Here is an 18072-nt window from a genome sequence, read left to right as displayed (position 1 = left end):
TAGGTATCCATGCCACGGAGAAGAACTGCACCTCTGCCATCTCAAATTCCAGTAGGCCAGCCGCCCTGTATCTTTGACATGGGCAAACACAAATTCGATGGCATTCTTTATCGATCGCACAGCCACACACTTCATCCATGTTTTCAATTCTATCGATATCTCACGTCCATGACTCCATTTCACACACATTGCATATGTTACATTTTTCTGATTGAGATATCATCAACACATTGCCTCTGTTTCGCACAAACCATCTATCTCACACCCACCCACATACATACCTGCACCTAAAGAAGAAGTGCACGCAGGACGCACGTACTCATGTCTCGTTCCCGGCTACACCCGCGCAGGTACACGGTGGAGTTCGTTTCTGTACGAAAAGGCAACCCATGTGATAATTTGATGCGTGTACGGAGGGTTGGGTACCACGCCTAGAATATAAAACGATTGCCGTGGGGAAAATGGAAAAATGGGTTTGTCTCTCGTCACACCATCTCACACAAGTCCGCCGTGGCCTCTCTCTCTCTCTTAGCGTTGGTCAGTGATCGGGCCGCATCCCGTCCGCCGGCGGAAAGGGACGATGTGCATCGTCTCTCCGTTCGACGGCGTTGAGGCAACTTGTCCCGATCTGCGGTACCCGCCATTCTCTCTGACCAAGCTCCGGCGTGGTAGGCCTTCGCCACTTGCTCGCTGCCGCAGTATGGGCAGATCCCGGCCGCCGGCGCCCTCCTAGTAACACCCCGACGACCCTCAGGTACAGCTTCCTGCGGCCTTGCTCCACCACACATCTTCCTATGTTGCTACATGTGGATCTTCTTTAGTTGTTTGCTTAAATCGTATCTCGGCCGGCATACTTTCCATCTTGCAATCTCGTCCTCAAACCATTTTTGATAAACCACCATGTGCTATCTTTCCCTTTTTACATGGAACATGCTTCTTTTTTGTCGGCGTATGTGTCTTCAACTCGTGTTATTGGGCAGTAATTGTTTCCTTTCGACCTCCTTTTGCAAACAGGGCTATCCATTTTCACCTCGTTGCTATTGTGATCTTTTGATGAACTGCACAAATCACTTTTCTGTGGGACCGCGGAAAGGGAGATTGGTTTTGCTATCCTCCTCATCCAACTCCGTGCCTAATCTTCTCCAAGAAGAAGTTAGTCCTAAAGAAAGATCCACTACAAGAGATCGGGCCTACTGTGACGAGACAAAAAATGTCATCGGATAGCTAATAACGTCACAAATTACCCCTATGTGACATTTTAAGGGCGTCACAAGGATCGTCACGGAATCCCCGTCACAGATTACTCCTAGTGACGGCACGTGCAAAATAATGTCACCAAAAATGGGACCTTCGATGACGTTCTCTAGAAGGTCATCAACTTGTTATTTTGGTGACGAGCAATTAATGTCACTCTTTACAAGAAAATATGCCATATTGTATCATATTCAATGTCAAAGCAATGTCACTGACATCATGCCACATCAACGCTTAAGCAGACTATCCCATATCCCACTGCTAGCATCAATACTTTCATTACTGATGAAGATGACGCCATCTCACAGTAAGTATTTAATTCACATCACATTGTATAAAAAGTTAAGATCCAAATCACATCATAAAATAAAATGGATGACAAATCATACTATATATTCAATCTCTCAGCCTAATTGTCCTCTAAACTAAAATGACAGTACAAAATAACGCCAACTCACGAGTTTGACACAACAATAGTCAAGTTGAAGAGCAATATTTAGATAACTAAAAACAACATGTGTTGTCATGATGATTGCAATGTATGATTCAACTACTATTTCCATCACAAAAGGACGGTCTTCATGACCCTTCTGGTTTGGACTAGGACTGTTGAGTTGCTTGTCGACGTGCTTGAGCCCTTAATAGAAAACCAATGACGTTATCCTCTCATGTTGCTTCTTTTGCCATGCTTCATTCTTCTCTTGCTCGCTCTTCTTCACAGCTTCCAATTCTTCGTGTTGCTTCCTCTGCGTCTCTTCACATGCTCTCGCTTGGTGGCATTATTTTAGTAACTGAAGATGGAAAAGATAATAGAACTGAATGAGTTGCAAAAAGACCATCAGCCTACACTAGATAAATGGATTCTGCATAAACTTGTTTGGAAATGGGCCTTTTTATATGTGCAAATGTATTATTCTGTAGCTTACATCTGAATATAATAAAGTAGATAAGTTAGGATGCAAACACAGGATGCACTAATATTATATATAAGTAATAGTTAAAGTGAAATTAATGAAAAGCATTTACCCTTTCTTGCACTATGAGTAAGCATATGGGAGTACTTGTAACATAACTGATTACATTGACTTACCTGTTAAAAGTTGGCTTCGCATTGGTGCTAGACAAAAGGAACTAGATTGCGTAAAATAGACGTAAACAGGCAACACTGCCAACAAGCAGTTCCTGTCAAATTATATAAATAGAAAATGAAGATTTCATTCATTGTGATCTAACATGTGAAGCAATCAACATGCATGATGCAGCTGGGGCACAGTCAGGAAGAAGCAGACAACAAACCATGAAAAACAAGAACAGAATGTTCAGAATAAAAACATCAAAAAATATGATTACTATAGCTGCTGGCATAGTTTAGAAAACCAGAAAATTTACTATACTCATCCAAAATTAGGAGCAGATTGATTTACCCAGTTTAGTATGTCATAATATAGTCAAAAATTGAAGTTTACCATGTATCTACTTGTATCAAGTTCTGGGCATACTAAAAATGCTTGTGGGCTTCAGATGCTTAACATCATGGGTAGCTAATCAATTACGAGAGGCATGGAAAAGATTAAGTTAATTCTGTTTTATCTAGTAGTGGAGAGAAAAGTACACTGGTGCAGGGCTATACATCTCTGTAGCGAGTCAAAATTAGGTGCAGGCTCAGTCTTTATTCAGTTTTAACAACACTACTGAAGTACTATTTATGGGACAGCAGAACCATAAGTTTCAGGTTTTAGCATACATATAGTAGTTGCATCCAGAAGCTAGTTTATTCGTACATGTAGATACAAGGATGTGCTGCTTCCTGCTTGTACTTGCATACTTTAGTTCATGTGTTTATGTTCATCTGATTATGACACCATTCAGTGATCAAGAGGATCTAGTTTTTTTCATTACAGCATTGTTCAACAATCAGATGGTCAACATATAGTTTCCTTTTGTATGCGAGAGTAGCCATACGAACACATGGTTGCAAAAGAAATCTCTCAGCTAAGGCCATGCATCTGATAGCTAACTAAACATTTGCACAATGGCTAACTGTACTGCAGTACCATATATTCAGGTTCAGGCCTTTTTACAATAGCTGGCTATAACAAATGTAATAGTGCAGTTTTACACACATCTATCAATAGGATATCAAAAGTTAATTGGCAAGAGGTTCAGGCTTTTTACCATAGCAAGTTGTGGCAAATCCTAAATTACATAGAAGAGCAGGATGACGAGTAGTATGCATGAACCCGAATCACTGAACATCAAGCAGTGGCGACATGAGGAGGGCAGGATGAGTAAATCACCGAGAGACATCGCCCATTGCAGGGGAGAAGAGAGTCGGGTGCTCGAGTCGGATTGATGCTGTGGATCCAAGGTCAGCGGTGCGGCGGCCTCCTTTAATCTGAAAATTAAAGTTTCAAGTCCAAATCAGAAGTACGACTTAATTAAACTACAAAAGATGCCTTTTGGTAGATACCTGAATCTTACAAAAACACGATTTAGGACTTGTTTGCCACCAATGTGTGAAGCCTGACAGTTGCACTGTACATCCAAATAAAATACAATTGTACTAAATATAAGCCATCCTGTGTTCCATTATCTAAATCCTGGATTTGATGCTTCTCTGTACTTATGTAATATACTTCTAGAAAATTTGAGATGGCCAAGACATTGTTGTATGATGCTTTTGAGGATCTGTTGCAAAAGCAGAATGCACTGTGCTATATATATGAATGCTCTACGCATATTTTTCACAGGTGCAAAGCCAAACAGGGCCTCCAAAATAGGAGGGCCCCAAATTCTTTTTAATCAAAGTTCTAAATTCAGCATTAGATACTAAAGTAAAGCACTAATGAAAATATTTTTTGCCAACCCAACCACTATATCTCTCTCTAATCACAATGCATCAAATCCTCTCAGCGCTTTATATCTGCCCTCTCTCTCACTTTCTATTTGTTTGTCTTTTCTGAACCTGTGTAGTCAACCGGTGTAATCTTTTGTCAAAAAACTGCAGCGACTGCAAAAAATGATTTGCTTTTTCACATGTAGGGCCTAATTTTCATTTACATGGACTCTGATTTCTCTGGTGCGGCCCTGAATAAAATCCATGAAAAATATGGTGCATCCAGAATTAAGTTAAAAAACAGATCAAATGTACAGTGTGAACTTAATATAATGAACCCTAATCATTGCAGATTACAAACTTTGGGAAATCCTAATTACCGAGATGGGCCGGGATGAGAAGTCTACACATGAACCCTATTCTTTAAACAATAGGGGCTGGCAGGATGGGGAGGGCGGAATGAGGAAATTACCTAGAGAGTCGTCGCTGGTGGCTTCAATTGGGGAGACAAGAGGGTCGGGTTCTCAGGGGGAGGGTCTGTGCGGTGGATCCCATCTCGGCCGGTGGGGCGGCCTGCTCCAATCTGCCGTCATAGGTCGCTGCAATCTGGGAGAAGAGGGGCTGCTCGCGGGGCAAGTTGTTGCGCTGGATCCAAGGCCCGAGCACGGCCTGAGCGCAGGGCGGCCTCCCCAAAAGTGCCATCGCCGGTCGCAGCAATCCAGAGAAGAAGAGAGCCAGATGAATCTAGCTATGAAGAAAATTTGGGGTGGGTTGTGGATGGATGCGGGGGGAAATTAGAGAAGGAGAGGGAATAGTGTATTTGGGTTGAGGGAATACATATTTTTGTGGGCGGATGGTTTTCAGAATTTAATTTCCACTTTAATATCATGTAACCCATTTCATTCAAAAAAATAGGAAATGATTATTTAAAAATGTAAATTTTACATAAACATTGTGATGTCATATTTTCTTAGGAATTTTTGAAGAATTGTAAATAAATATGTTGAAGGTTGTAGATGGTGGCAAGTTGGGGACGAGTGACGTTGTCCCGGTCGCTAACGAGCAAATGCCATGCCTGCGGAGGAAAGCGGATCTATGCGAGAGAGGCGGATATGCGACGTGGCAGCCGGTGCTATGCGACGGCGTTGTACCGGGTCATTCTATACAGTAGACGGATGGATCCACATGAGTTGGGTACATGGGAGTGGAGGGACATACGTGAAATTGGCAACAGCTAGCCGGAATTGATCTGTGTCCTGCCTTGCCTATCACCGTGCTGCCTCTCCTCGTAGTGGCGCCACCACTTAGTAGCATTTTGAAAAACTATCTTGAGTCCCATTGCTAGACGTTACATGACAAAAAACAATCGTCCGCGTTCGTAGTATTCGGTGACTCTAGCAAGTTCGTCATGCAAAATAACAAAACGTCACAGAATTTGGCAGCCAAGTGTGCTCAAGGTCCAAGGCAACATAGTGACGTTTATCGTCACCGATTTGTGGTAATCGGTGATGCCACCTACTGGAACGTCACACAATAGGCATTTTGATGACGTCGTCCACCATCGTCATGAGGATTTTCGTCACAGTATCTCAATTTTGTTGTAGTGATCATAGAGGTGATCGACTTCTATTTATGTGTGTTATGTTTCATCATCTAGTTCCACTATTATTGTAATCACACTGACTGGATATTTTTGCAAACAGGGATGGTCCGTTCGATTTTAGTGGAGCTGCACAAAATGATCGAATTGTGGTGTCCTTCATACACCTCTTTTTTGGCTACAGAGCTGGGTGAAACTAGCTGCCAAGCAATGAACACTGTGCCAAGGAAATGGAGCCATGCCTACGAACAACATCGATCAATTATATTTTTTTCTTTATTTGTACACCTTCTCACAACTTTGTCTTCAGTTGTGATGTGAATATTGGCGCTGATCTGCGAACCATTGAGATGCATTAGCCATGGTAGTTTCATTTGTATTTGATGGAATGTTGTAACGAGATAATCTCGAGGCAAGACACATGAATCCTAAGTTGAAACCTTTTTTTCCTGCGGGAACCAAAGTTGAAACCTTCATAGCATCACAGTACAATTTCATCAAAATTATGCGTACATATAAACAAATCCTGAAGGATTGATAGCAATGCCAGAAACAATTCAACTTTGTTTCGCCGACATATTGGACATCCTTCATCCGGCTCCACCTGCCATGCAGCAATATTGAGTGCACAACACAACTTCAGGGAAAGATTCACCCCGGTTGTTGCGCCGCAGTAGTAATGACTAGTGAGCAGTCAAATCACAGAGCCCCATCTTCGCCACAGTAAGTTGCTCGGACGAAGCAACCATCATTTCTCTGTTCCTTGAATCCGCTGGTACTCCCATATTCCCACAGTAATAAGTTGCTCGGGCGAATCAACCATCACTATATCCGCTCACGTTTGATGACCACAGGAGCTATCCATTCAGATTGCATGCTAAAAAAATAAAGGTCGATAACTAATGCGGCAAACTTAAAAAAAACTAATGTGGCACCTCGGGCCAACGTGGCCAGATCGCATTTTGCACGAGAAATTACACACCATGTTTCGTTGACATGTGGTCCCGTTCCAACATATCAGTGAGACGACGGCGAGTAGGAGTATTTCCGAACGGATGTGTAGGCCGGGGCGCCTCTTCGTGAACTGTGGCAAACTGGCAATCGTCCACTGACTCTTCGCCTTTACCTCTCAATTTGGAACTGTTGTCGCACGCTCTTCCTCTCCCTCCTCCATTTTCCTTCAGCCCTTCACCCTTTCTTCTTCCATTGTTCGATCGTCTTCTTCATGGAGGGAACAGGATGAAAACGACCCTGTTTCTTGCCCCGATCTGAAAGATAATGTGGTGGAGGAACTCATTGATCGGTGCGACGTCATCACCTCGGCTAGCATGGCAGGTTCGTTCAAGCCCATTCTCGACTCAACTAATAACATCATTACAAGGAACCCAAGAGTCAAGGAGCGGTTTGATCTCCCCTATCTTCTTCGCCGTGACCCTGATGACTGGCGCCGACACGACGGAGTCCTCGCCCTGTGCAAGTTGATGCCGCTTGATAATGATACATATGATGTTAAGATGCCATCTCTTGAGGGCAAGGCTTGGGTAGGCGCAAATGGATATTGGGTTGTTTACATTGGGTCCAACTGCGAGTGGGAACTTATGAATGTGTACACTCGTGACCGGGTTCCACTTCCAAAAATCTTAGCAGACTGCCCAGAGGTTGAGCACACCGGTATTGTACGCATGTTCAAATACGATCATGGTGACTGTCTTCTACTGAAGATAGCAATTTGTGGAGTTCCCAACCGCTCTTGGAATTACAACAACTATGAAGTTGTTGCTATCTTTGACAAGCTTGTTGCTGTCCTTGGTGGTTTGACTCGATGGATATTGCTCAAAAATCAGTTTCTGTACACAGATGTGTGCTGTGATGCAATTCAATATGGTCTTGTGTTTTCTTCCACCGCTCATGGCACTGTTTTTGCATGAGATCCTCATAGTTTCGGTACGTTTGTCTTCCACCGTAATTATAATTGTTTCATCCACATGCATGCGGGTTAGCAAGTTTCCCTTTACTAATTAACCTTCTTCTTGTGTTTCCATGGTCCTGTGAACATTCCACCACCTATACTTGAAAATTTTTATAACCAAGGGGGAGATGACGATGGTGATGATCACGAGCATGAGGACGAGCAGAACATATATACTCAGTGGTGCTTGGCAACTAATTCCGATGGATCACCTCTTCTCGTGTGTATACAGCCCACTGATGATGTTACTACTGAGGGAGCACGTGTTTTCTCCCATGGTCGCACTCTCTGGAGCTATTCCAACACCCGTTGCATGATATTCGGGATGGATACTAGTGTGCTAGCGCCAACACCTTCTCCCTGGTACAGAATTGATAGTCTTGGAGAAAACTCGCTCTTCCTTGGACAAAACTATCCGATGATGGTGAAAGGCGATCCAACTGCTGTTGACACAATGTTACTAGTACCATTTATGAGAAGCAACTGTGTCTATACCTCGGACATTAGGGTGGTTCCCTACCCTGGTACTGATATAGTAGGTCGCTTCAGCCTGGATGATCAGTCCCGCGTTGGTCTCGAGATCGACAATAGATGTCCCGTCCCAGAGAATCACTTGTGGTTCAAAGCAAGGATTTCCAATGCCAAGGAATGGTTGAGTTGAAGTTCATTTCATTGCTTATTATTTGTTGTGTGGTGAAAACTTTAGTATTTATAATGTATCCTCGTTGTCGATGTGGGTTGATGACCTGTTGTATGTAATAAAATGATATGCCTGTTATAAACTTACTAAATTTGTGATTGGCTTTCGAGTTGCTTCTGTCAGTGAGTGGTGCGACGAGGCAAAAAAATATTTTCTGAATACATAATTACGTGCATTGCAAAAGTTTATCGGATGAGGCCGATCAACAATAGTAGTACAGTATTTGTACTAGCTTCACATGCTTCACGCGTCGTGCGGGTGTTTTTACTGTAGCCATATTGTACGTAACCAACACCTCGAATCCTTGATACTAGTACTATATAGTAAGTAGTAGGAGTAGTAGGCTGGCATGGGCCAGAACAAGCATTCACGTCCAGGAGTACGGCACACGTCACCAGCACGACTTCCATCTGACACCATATTTCTTGGAGTCCGTGCTAGAGCAATCTCTTCAACCTCATCGTTTCTTAACTCAGCCATCGCGCGGCGGGCGAGGTGCGGGTTTTCCGATAGTCGGTTTCCTCAACTGCGGTCCCACTTGTAAGGCCAACTCCAATGCTCTATCAATATATGGATGTACTCTTCTTCCCAATACAAAAACTTGCATCCATTCTACTCCCTCCATTGCACAATACATGCCTTCTATTTGTCAAAATATATATGTATCTAGACATGTTTTAGTATATAGGTACATCCATTTTTCGACAAATGGAAGTCAAGTATTTTGGAACGGAGGGAGTACACAATAAAATTTTTAAGTTAGCACAACTAGTCTAATCCAAGAGCACAACCGAAGATTTGGTTGGGTTCTTCCTCCTTTTGCCGACACGTGGGACATCCAGCATCCAGGTCGTTTCATGAAAGAAAATAGAGTGGTAGTTGAAGCCACGAGATGTGCATCTGGGGTTAAACAATAAATAGAATCTTAGTACTCTTGAGTAACTCCAAAAGCGGCCACTGAAGATCTTTATTGGATTTGTTTTTCATCACCAGCACGTCGAGGTGAAAGATGTGCAGGTTCAGTGGGTCCTCTTGCGTTTTCACTGACATGTGGGGCAGCATGTTAGCAAACAGACGATGGGCTCCGCGCGTCCGCTGGCTGGCTGAGAAGAGAGATAGAGGAGGGCTAAGCACGGACTGCATGAAATTTGTTCTATGTAACCAGCACCTTGATATTCGTGTGTGGTTGTTTCTAGAATAAAAAAAGGAGGTACCCCTACTTATGTTACTCCCACTACGCCTAGCCTAAGGTTAGTAGGTGACCTTGCGCTTGGCTCTTCGCCTCTTCCGGAAGTCGATGGTTCTATAGTAGTGCTTCTGGCAATCTGACACCAAATGAACTGCTGCACGTCCACCGCTTGCAAGCAAAAGTTTCTCCTTATGCTGCGAGCCACCACGCACGCGTTGGCGAGGGAGAAGGCGTAATCAAGCTTCTCGTCATTCTACGAGTTGACGGGACACATCAAAGTTATTTACTAGTAGTACGTACTCTCTCCAAAAAAAGGGTTGACCATGTCATTGCTACCATCCCGTGTTGAGTACGTGCACTATTCACGTGCCATCGAGGAGAAAAAATATTGCGTAGGTGCCATCGAAGTGCACGAATCACTTACGAAAAAGGGTTTCCCCCCGCTCCCCCCCCCCCGCATGACTCACTTACGCACTGCTTATCTGATTATCTCCATTTTCTTGCATGACACGTGCACCTTGATGCTAGATGTCTCGCGTGTTGGGAAAAGGATGAACAAAGCTCACGTAAAAGAAAAGAGTTGAAGAGCATAGATTCCCGACGACCGAGGAGGAACAAGGAACCTCGCGGTGGAGCGTCTGCAAGGAACCTTGCGCGTTTTCCCCTGTTTTTTTGCTGCCTGTCCGCCTATAAACAAATAAAAGAACATGAACTTTTCGCTAACCACTAGAAACGGTACATCAGGATGCTAAGTTGAAGATGTTTTATACTCCCTCTGTTCCCAAATATAAGTCTTTTTAGATATTTCAATAAGGGACTACATATGAAACAAAATGAGTGAATCTACACTCTAAAATATCTCTACATACATCCGTATGTTGTAGTCTATTTGAAATGGCTACAAAGACTTATATTTAGGAACGGAGGGAGTAGTTTATATTGAATTATTGATAACCATGCAACAAGCCACACATGTATAGGACACATGCAACCATGCATGTACACAAGCCAACGCAATAACTCCATTCGATCCAACTCATGCACAGACGTGCACAGCATGGAGCACACAACGCACGTACACAAGACATGCATGCACACACGCTCGGCCGCAGACTGCACGTGAATAACACATGCATGCGCACACATTCGGCTGCATGGAGGCGTGCACCATCCGCGGCGACGTCCGGTTCCTCGTGCTACGGCGAAGCTCGCACGCAACGGAGCATACGCATTGCAGCACCTCTTTGCCGTCGTTGCTCAACTACTAGTCGGAGACGAAGACGACCGCAGTCTCGGCCTTAGAGCTAGCACCAATGGAAAAACATGCATGCTGCACGCACGCGAGCACATACAGAGTGTCCGCGACGTGGTGGTGGTGCGTCCCCAATCACCTCTACTCCTTCTGCGCACGTTGTCTATCAAGGCGGCTGCATGCTAATGATGATGTGGGTGAGATCTTCTAGGACTCAGATGATGACGAGGAAAATTATGAGACACAAGGTGACGTACACCGTCAAGGTCCAAGGTCAAGGGGGTGCTAGTAAGTGCTTAGATGTGCTTAGAGCAAGTACAATAGAGCTGAGTCAGCGGGCTATAAGGAATAAACTAGTATATTTCTGCTTAGTTGGAGGAAAGAGAAGAGGAGAGTGAAGGTAAGCGGGCTCTTCGTGAAGAGCCAGCTCTAGCACGTGCTCCTAGGAACTTTGTGAGAATGAAAGGTGGGCCACATAATAAAAAAGTAGTAGTACACTCTTTTGATCTACTATTGTACATGTTGACTATAAGATGGGCTATAGATGACATGGCACTGGCTTATACTACTAATGCTCTTTAGATGAGGTGCTAAGTGCATTAAATGGCTTAGTAACTCAAGTCTTCAATGCATTGGTGCTTAGTTTATTGGTGCCACATCAAATTTTATGCCTACGTGGCAGGCTTAGAAGCTGGCTACTTCTGGGCCCTCCTGACCAAGAGCATCGTCGCCAACCAGGCACTCACCTCCGGGCTCCGGCAACACCACGCCCGCGCTTGTTGCGCAGAACGCCAACAATATCTACTTGTTCGTCGGTGCCGGATAGATACGCACCAACACACCAACTGCAGGGTCGTACGCACACTGATCAGTGCTTGTTACAGCTTCCCTTTTTTATTTAAACTACACGATCACTCTTAACCTGTCTCATTTTGGCTGGCTTAGCAAGTGGTAAACCGAATGCAACGGAATTACTATACATCAACTGGTAAAACGAGTGCACATGAGATGTCCGGTGAGCTCAAATCTTTTTTTGCGGGAATCTGGTGAGCTCAAATCTGTTACATTATACTGAAATAGTATATTTGGTGTCACTAGTCATGTAGTCAAAAGACAAAACATATTTTAGTCACATAATATATCAGGGGTAGAATGGTCTTTTCATGTTAGACTTAACATTGTTATGTGCCAAAATTGACGGAAGTGTCATGAAGGGAACAAAATAAAATTGTGTGTCAAAAAGGGGAAATGATATTTTAGGGCCAAAAAAGGAAGCAAAATTTAAGAAAGGGCCAAATAAGGAATTCTCTCCATGATATTTCCCCATCTGGACCGATCCCAAGTTGGCTTCTCACCTTCTTGGACCAACAAAAAGCCCTCCCCCCCTCCCGCACGCGCTTCCCGCCCGGCACCAACTGAGCCCGCCGCTCCACATTGATGGCAAGTCAGGGCAACGCGACCTCTCACTGCTTCCGTCATTGAAGCGGCACGCCGACCGAGGGCACCGCCCGCTGCACGCCCGACATTTCAGACTACACAGTGGATAGTAACTTTAGAGCAAGTACTACAATTAGATGACATAAGCAGGCTATAAGGATTTAAATATAGTGTTTGTGCTTAGTTGAAGGAGAGAGAAGAGGAGAGCAAAGAGAAGCGGATTGTAAACATGTAGCCGGTTGTACTCCAACATACTTTGTGAGATAAAAGGTGGGGCCATTATTAATGATATTGTATTTATACAAAAGGGACTAACGGACGCCTTAATTACTCCGTTTTTTGAGACAAACCTTGGTGGGTCTATTATTGACTTTTTTGAGCTATTATTGACTTGGACGTGGTGTTTGGGGGCCAAAGGCCTACTATTATACTCGCACGACCGACCTGACATGCTCCACCCTAGCCGCCGCTGTATCATATGGTTTCGCACCGTTCCAGATCTTAGCGCCGCCACACAATTCTTCTCCAGCCCTCCTTCTAGCGTGCACCGCGAGAAGGGACAACAGTCCTCCGAACCCCGCCTTTCGTGATCCTGTACGGGAGAGGGGCGATCAGGTTTTTTGGGAGCACACTCCTGTGACTGCTCCCAGCGACGACTTCCTCAACAACAGCCTTCTTCCCCGACCTCGGTAACCTCTTCATCAACGACATGAGTGACAACATCAACCACATCGGTTCTGCTCCCGTTGTACAGTATGTGATTCTGTCCTCCTGGTTTATTCCGCATCATTACTTTGATGTTTGCAATTGTCGTCATGATCTATTTACTACTGATTCGGATTAAATCTCATACTAATTACTCATATATTCAACAATCCAATCCAAAAACATGATTACAGGCAATTTACTCCGAGTGGTTTTGCTGCGCTTTTGAAGCCACCTACTTTTAAGGGGGTGCAATATAAAAGGTGGCGCACAAGAGCAATATATTGGTTTTAGATCATGTATTGCTATGACGCCACTAAGGGTAAGCCTGAGGGTGATCTTAATCCTACACAGCAAGAAGCTTTTCAAAACATGTATACCCTCTTCAAAGCCGCCCTCCTAAGTGTTCTTGACGATTCCATTGTGGATTCATATATGTCGTTTGACAGTGGCAAAGACATGTGGGCTGCGCTCGAGGCCACGTTTGGGCCCTCGGGCGCTGGCAACGAGTTGTGCGTCATGGAGCAATTCTGTGACTACAAGATGACTGATGAGCGCTCTGTTGTTCAGCAGACTCATGAGATACAGTCACTCTCTAAGGAACTGGAGTACTTTAAGTGTGTGTTGCTGGACAAATTTGTTGTTGGGACCATCAGTGCGAAGCTTCCACCTTCGTGGAACAATTTTGCTACTTCTTTGAAAAACAAGAGACATGAGTTTTCTGTTTTGGATCTCATTAGCACTCTTGATTTTAAGGAGAAGGCGAGAGCAAAAGACACACATGCTCGGGTCGCTGAGGGAGCTTCTAGTGCCCACATGGTACACGAGAAGAACTTCTAGCCCAACCAGCCCCAAAACAACAAGAACAAATCTCAGGGGAAAGGCAAGTTTGATGCAAAGAACAAGCCGTCACATTCTACCAACTTCAAGAAGAATTCTCATAAGGGGAAGGGATACAAACCTCAATTTTGGTAGCACCGCACAAAATTTATATGGCTGCATCTACCTGCAGTCAGCTAACCTCACGGTGCTCCAGGTATTCCTACATTCGTAACTAGGTACAATGACCACCGCAAGATGAAATTAGCTTATTCGTACGTTGACTTGCTTAATGTAGTGCGGAACGATCCTGTCATGTGTGGAGGAGAACAAGTAGTGCAGCCGAAGGTGGAAATCAACCAAGGACTTATGAAATTATATGTAATCTTCCTCAGGCACGTTAGTATCCCCTTCCTCCAGATGATCGTGTTTTATCATGCCGAGCTATTGATACGTGCTACTGTTTTGCAACACCGTTTAAGTATAGCTACTGTTTTCCTATCTTTTCAGATTCAGGACAATGAATATGATATCAGGGGAACTGCACAATATGGACCCATGTTGAGTCATCTCTATTGCCTCATGTGTTTGCTGCAAATGTGTCAGCGACAATTGCAAGATGAGGCAGCTAGCTAGCTGTGGAGTTGCCAACATGCTCAAAGTGCTCGCAACATTGAGAAGAAACAAGCATGCCCAGCAAATTAATGCATGTGCAGGGAGGCCCTTTGCTCAGAGAAGCATCGACCGATTTTCTTTATTTCCACACCTTCTCACAGCTTTGTATATTGGTTATAGTATGGTGAATCATTGAGATGCATAGACATGCTATTGTTCTTATGAATGTTAGTTTAATGTGAGTGTCTACATCCAGTAGCGCATCCTCTAATTTTGTGGATGCACACAGAGAAAATAAATCTCCTTAATTTACTCCATAACCACCCTATTAAATAGGCCTAGTAACAAACCAGGCGCATGCAGTGGCCGGCGGGCACATGCATCCTGCATGCATGGCCAGTCAGCCAAGCCCATGCGCCAACTCCAATGTAGCAACACAAAAGAAGAGAGCGGTTCTTGGGAAAAAGCGAGTAGTTAGTGCAGCGGGCCTTATAAACATGAACAACTCGCTCTCCCGCTTCCGTCTCCCCACCCAATTCCCCCCGCTCCCCAATCTTCCTCACTCGTACAGAAAACCCCGCTCACCTTCTTCCTCACTCGTATAGAAAATGCCTGCTACTCTTCTTCCACTCCTATAGAAATCCCCAGCCCTCCTTCTTCCCCACTCACACTGCCACTAGGCTCGTCTCTGGCTACTCTGCTCAAACCCGTGAGCTCGGCGCGACGCCCACAAGGAAAATGGAGTCGGCTGGCCCCAGCGCCAAGAAGATGAGGCTCCCGCCAGCGGTGACGCCGGTTGTAGATCCCGCACCCGGTAGCGCAGGGAGAAGTGGCGTGAGCCCCACCCAGATCTAAGGAACCGGTAGAATCTCCGGTGGACCGCATAAGCGATCTCCGGGGCGTCATCCTTGAGGAGATCATCTCGCTTCTCCCCACCAAGGATTGCTGCTGCACACAAGTCCTCTCAACTCGGTGGCGCCCTCTATGGAGCACCGCGCCCCTCACTCTCGACTGTCGTCAGATATCTGTCCTTCTTGAATTTGATCTCATCATAGCCATCATCTCTTCTCACCAGCAGGGCCCCGTTCAATGCCTCTGCATCCCGACAAGCTACATGCTGTCCATACCCGGCAAGGTGGACACTTGGCTGACATCCCCTGAATTCGGAAAACTCTAGCAGTTTGAGTTCTACCATTACCACGAAATTTTCATACCACGAACATACCAAGAATTCGTGCCCACACCACCATTGTCCATCTTGCGGTTTTCCTCCTCTCTCCATGAACATACTGGACCGTGTCCCCGGTGGGAGACGTCAGGACTACCCCTGCTCCCAGTCCGGCCAGCATTTTGGAGCCGTCAAAGTGCATGATCCAGTTGGAGTACGCGCCGTACTCTTTAGGGAGTTCGGCTTCTGTCCATTCAGCGACAAAGTCAGCCAGTACTTGCGACTTAATGGCTCGCCATGGTTTGTATATTATGTCGAACGGGAGGAGCTCGATAGCCCATTTAGCAATCCGTCCCGTAGCGTCGCGGTTATTAATTATGTCATTGAGTGGTACTTCAGAGGCGACAGTAATCGAACACTCTTGAAAGTAGTGTCTTAGCTTCTGGGATGCCATGAAGACCGCGTATGCTATTTTTTGAGAGTGTGGGTATCGGGATTTGCATGGGGTGAGGACCGTGGATACGTAATAAACCGGCTTTTGAAGCAGGAATTTGTATCCGTCCACCTCTCGTTCGATGACGAGCACTGAGCATAGGTTCGCTGATGTTTGGCGCTGTTAGGACTGGATTAATAGCCAATAAGGTCTTTATCTCATCGAGTCCGGCCGCGGCTACATCCGTCCATACAAAGTGTTCGGTGCGTCGAAGGAGGCGGTAAAGAGGCAATGCTTTCTCTCCTAGCCTGGATATAAAGCGGGTCAAAGCGGCCACACATCCAGCTAGCTTATGGATGTGCTTGAGGTCTGTTGGTGTAGCCATCTGAGACAGAGCTCAGATTTTTGCTGGATTCGCTTCGATTCCTCTATTGGAAACAATGAATCCCAGCAGCTTCCCCGAGGGGACACCGAAAACACATTTTTCTGGATTCAACTTGATGTCGTATGTCCGGAGGTTATCGAATGTAAGCCTCAAGTCGTCTACTAGGGTTTCGACGTGTCTAGTTTTTATGACCACGTCGTCCACATATGCTTCCACTATTTTGCCGATTTGTTTTTCCAGGCATGTTTGAATCATGCGTTGATAGGTTGCACCGACATTCTTGAGCCCGAAGGGCATAGTGTTGAAGCAAAAAGGGCCATATGGCGTTATAAAAGCTGTTGCAGCTTGGTCAGACTCTGTCATCTTTATTTGATGGTATCCGGAGTATGCGTCGAGAAAACACAGCGAGTCGTGTCCAGCTGTGGCGTCGATGATTTGATCGATGCGAGGGAGGGGAAATGGATCCTTGGGGCAAGCCTTGGTGAGGTCTTTGAAGTCGATGCATAAGCGCCAGGATTTGTCCTTTTTTGGTAGTATTACCAAATTTGCTAGCCAATCCGGCTGTTAATTATCTCTGATGAATCCGGCCTCAAGCAGCTTGGCTATCTCTTCCCCCATGGCTTGCTGTTTGGGTTCTGAAAACCGCCTTAGGGTCGGTTTGACCGGTTTGTATCCCTTTAGTATATTGAGGCTGTGTTCGGCCAGCCGGCGTGGGATGCCTGGCATGTCCGAAGGGTGCCAGGCAAAAATGTCCCAATTCTCGCGTAAGAAATCTCGCAGTGCCGCGTCCATCACGGGGCTCAACTATGTCCCGATGGATGCTGTCTTCGTGGGGTCCGTTGGGTGGACTTGGAATTTGACTATCTCGTCTGCAGGTTTAAATGAAGTGAACTTGGGTCGTTTGTCGAGTGTCACGTCGTCCCTGTCCATGGTGGCCCACAGTGTTGTTAACTCTTCGGCTGCTAGGGCTTCAGATAATGCTTCCAGGGCTAGTGCTGCGGTTTTGTTTTCGGCGTGAAGTGCGACATTCGGATCACTGGCTAGAGTGATGATTCCGTAGGGTCCAGGCATTTTAAGCTTCATGTACCCGTAATGGGGTACAACTTGAAAGCTTGTAAACGTGTCCCACCCTAGAAGGGCGTCGTATCCGCTGCTAAAGGGAGCCACTTGGAATGTGATTTCTTCGGACCTATAATTCTCCGGGGTGCCGAATACCACATCGAGTGTGATTTTTCGCGCACACCGCGCTTCCCAAGTAGGGATGATTCCCCTGAAGGTGGTGCCGCTTTGCTCAATGCGGCCTTTATCAATTTCCATTTTGTTGAAGGTTTCTTCATAGATCAAGTTTAACCCACTTCCGCCGTCCATGAGTACTTTTGTGAGCCGAAAGCCGTCCATGATTAGGCTAAGGACCAGAGCGGCCGGTGCCCGAACAGTCTTGAATCGAGGTTCATCACTGGCATTGAAAGCTATAGCAGTGTCGTTCCAGGGGTTTATCTTTGCCACATGGCAAATTTCTGTGGAGCTTCGATGAGCTCGCTTACGCCTGTTGTTCGAGGCGAAAGTCTTGAAGACTATTAGTACCGTATTGTGTCCGCTGGCAGGATGTTGTTCCGCTTTATGGCTTACAAGAAGATCCTCGCCACTTTTCGCCACCTGTCGGAGTATCCAACATGCCCTAAGGCTATGAGTTGGTATTGTATCCCGAGT

General features: G+C 45.4%; 1 long non-coding RNA gene across 1 annotated transcript; it reads right to left on the bottom strand.

Moving 5' to 3' along the window:
- Positions 1-1616: 1616 nt before the first annotated feature.
- Positions 1617-4894, bottom strand: LOC119292014. The gene is made up of 4 exons (XR_005142825.1): positions 4563-4894; positions 3725-3789; positions 2345-3649; positions 1617-2045 (listed from the first exon to the last, which is right to left on the bottom strand). It is a non-coding gene; the product is annotated as an uncharacterized LOC119292014 (long non-coding RNA).
- Positions 4895-18072: the final 13178 nt, after the last annotated feature.

The sequence above is a fragment of the Triticum dicoccoides genome, chromosome 4B, assembly GCF_002162155.2.
Source record: "Triticum dicoccoides isolate Atlit2015 ecotype Zavitan chromosome 4B, WEW_v2.0, whole genome shotgun sequence".
Classification (NCBI taxonomy): domain Eukaryota; kingdom Viridiplantae; phylum Streptophyta; class Magnoliopsida; order Poales; family Poaceae; genus Triticum; species Triticum dicoccoides.
This window is presented reverse-complemented; position numbering and strand designations above follow the sequence as displayed.